At 43.2% G+C, this 3,372-nt stretch overlaps 1 pseudogene; it reads left to right on the top strand.

The window, feature by feature from the left end:
- The first annotated feature begins 693 nt into the window (after positions 1-693).
- LOC122899156 lies at positions 694-2,738 on the top strand (annotated as a pseudogene).
- The last annotated feature ends 634 nt before the right edge of the window (positions 2,739-3,372 follow it).

Below are 3,372 nucleotides of genomic sequence, written 5' to 3'. Positions count from 1 at the left end.
TTCCATGTTAGACAGTGGCAACAGTGTTTTACACTAATTGACTATCTCTCTTCTTTTTAAAAGATCCACAGTGGAGGGGTGCCTGGGTGGCTCAGGGGGTTAAGTCTCTGCCTTCGGCTCAGGTCATGATCTAAGGGTCCTGGGATCAAGCCCTGCATCGGGCTCTCTGCTCAGCAGGGAGCCTGCTTCCTTCTCTCTCTCTCTCTCTGCCTCTCTACCTACTTGTGATCTCTGCCTGTCAAATAAATAAATAACATCTTAATAAATAAATAAATAAATAAATAAATAAACGATCCACAGTGGAGAGCACTGGTGGTGGTTAACGTCTTAGGTTTCAGGGGTGGAAATGACTTAATTGATAACACCTGGGGAGGCTATATCAGCTGATGGGAGTTTGGGTGTGTAACCTGTTTGCTGGGAAAAGAATTTTTCACCTGGAAGGAAAAAAAAAAGGAATCATAGTGGACACTGAGGGGGAAAAGGAGGGAGGGTTGACTGGGAACAGAGCCTTCGTTTGCTCTTTCAGACCCATTCACCATCTTTTCACACTCTGCTCTGTGCCCTCAGATCCCAACTTTTATCCACAGCATTAACCAGGTTTCCAGCTGGGTTTGGCCAATGGGAAGGACTGGCAGGAGACTGGAAAATGGGAGGGCAGAGAAACACTGTTGGGTTGATTCCCTTGATCACCTCATGGCGAGGTGACAGCTCATGCATTTGGACACCAAAGGCCACAGCTCTCTCCTCCTACTGTACTCTCACTGGTTTCAGCCATCCCTTTTTCTTCTTGCCCTCTCCACTGCAGAGACAGGTGTCCTCCTGTAGCCAGCCCTGTGGTATGCCTCTAGCTTTTACAGTTTCCCTATATCTTGTCACACCGTTGTTCCTAGTAATCTCATTAAACTTTCTTTAATCACCTTTTCGAGGTTCCCGCTCTTTCTGTTCTGCCTCCTCCTTACGCAAAGACTCAGGCTGATGCAACTTCCACCGCCTGGTACTTTCCACATCAGGCAGGAGGGAAGAAGCCCGGCAAATTTTCAGTGCTCCGGCTTACTTGCAACAGACACACGCCATTCCTGCTCCTATCCCATTAGGTAAAGTTACGGTTGACTTCAAGAGGGTGGAGAAATAGAATTCTACCATACGCTTTCAAGGAGAAAGATTTTAGAGCAGCACTAAACACCATCACAAACCAATTCTACCACCCCCTTCAGCCCCTACTTCCTTCCAGGAATCTCAACACAATCATCTATTATAATGAAATATATACATAATTATATATAAATATACAAATATATACCAATAAAATAAAACAAAACAAAACAAAAAACCTCCCGGGTTCATGTTAGGATGAAGGGGAAGGAGGAGAAGGGCTGAAAGCCGCGGGAGCGGTGGTGGGGCGGGAGGTGGGGTTCGAGGGAGGGAAGGGGGTTGGGCCCAGGGCTGTGCCCTCGGCGCCCCGCCTCCACTCACCAGCCTCAATGGATCAGCCGCTGGAGGGCCTGGCGCAGGGGGCGGGGAAGTGACTGGGCGGTGCCAGCTGAGGACTCCTTGCTGCTTCCAGTTAAAGAGCAGGGATCGCAGCAAACACAGAAGCGCAGAAGCACTATGACCTTACCTCTCGGATCAGCTTAGCAGCCTCCAAGGACACTGCCTACTAACACAGATACCAACTGAGACTCTGCAACCCTTTGGGGTTTTTGAAGAGGAAGACGAACTGCAGCGCAGGATTTTAATTTGGGGAAAATTAAATAATCTGGTAAAAGAGTGGATCCGAGAAATCCGAGTGGATCCAATCTGGTAAAAGAGTGGATCCGAGAAATCAGTGAAAGCAAAAATCTTCTACAATCTGTAATCGCAAATGTTGGAGGGACAGTTTTCACATTTAGATCCTACAGATTAGGGATACATATCAAAGGCTGTTGAAGAGGCATCAAACGGCGTTTTGATGAGCTAGAGACTGATATTTTGTTTGCAAGTCTGGCACTACAGACTCTTCCAGAAGACTTGGATTTATGAGATGACAGACTGCTTAAGAATTTAGATATAAGAGGGCGCCTGGGTGGCTCAGTGGGTTGGGCCTCTGCCTTAGGCTCAGGTCATGATCACAGGGTCCTGGGTTCGAGTTCTGCATCCCGCTCTCTGCTTGGCGGGGAGCCTGCTTCCTCCTCTCTCTCTGCCTGCCTCTCTGCCTACTTGTGATCTCTGTCTATCAAATAAATAAATAAAATCGTTTAAAAAAAGAATTTAGATATAAGATGCATAAAAAGTCTTAAAGGTTGCGGAGTAACAGATAAAGCTTTACATCTAGTACCAAACATTGACTATTTTAGTTGTCCGCCACAGCTATCAAACTGGGGGTTAAATGCCACAACACCTATTCCAATATATTAGGTTTCCTCCGAGGTGTTTCCTGAACTATGCTAGTAGCAAGAACTTGCCAGCTTTACCCAAATGCAATAATATCAACTTTTTTTAAAAAAAGATTTTATTTATTTGACACAGAGAGAGAGATCACAAATAGGCAGAGAGGCAGGCAGAGAGAGAGAGGGGGGGGAAGCAGGCTCCATGCTGCGCTGAGAGCCTGGTGGGGTTGGATCCCAGGATCCTGAGATCATGACCTGAGCTGAAGGCAGAGGCTTAATCCACTGAGTCACCCACGCACCCCAGTAACATCAGCTCTTACACATAAAATTTTCTTGGTATTTTCTAAATGATATCTGTTTAGATTATGTTAAAATAAAATTGTAGACGCTGAAAAAAAATTAAAAATTACTCAATGATTAAATATTGTAATAATGATTCCAAAACACAGATAGTGAGTGAATTTATATGTGGTGAGACTATAGGTGCTTTTTTCCTTCTAATTTTTGACTTTTCTGAATTGTAAATTTCTTAGAATGACAAAGTAGCATCTTTTATAAGGGAAACCACCAGTAAACTTAATTCTGTAAGCATATTATTTATGAGACTGTAGTAACTTAGAGAAGATGCTTATGATTTTTTAGTAAAAGGATTAACACTTAAAACTATATCTAAATTGATACGTACATCTGTGGTCAGGGGTGAAAGAAATAGATAAAGTATAAGACTGGTTGTATTTTGATGAATTTTAAAACTCCATGGCTTTTTAATATTTATTTATTTTTAAGTGTGTTTATTTAAGTAATCTCTCCACCCAACATAGGGCTCGAATTCCCAATCCTGAGATTGAGTCACATGCTCCTCAAAATGAGTTAGTCAGGCACGCCCCTTTAAAAAAAAATCATAAATATAAAACAAATAAGTTGTGGACAGTAATCAAATTCTATTCCAGTTAAGAATAGGACAGAAAGTGTGGAGGAAAAGCTGTTCTCAAGCTCTGCCTTTATT

Source organism: Neovison vison, chromosome 2, assembly GCF_020171115.1.
Source record: "Neovison vison isolate M4711 chromosome 2, ASM_NN_V1, whole genome shotgun sequence".
Lineage (NCBI taxonomy): Eukaryota > Metazoa > Chordata > Mammalia > Carnivora > Mustelidae > Neogale > Neogale vison.
The sequence above is the reverse complement of the archived record's forward strand: the minus strand, read 5'-3'. Positions and strand labels throughout refer to the sequence as shown.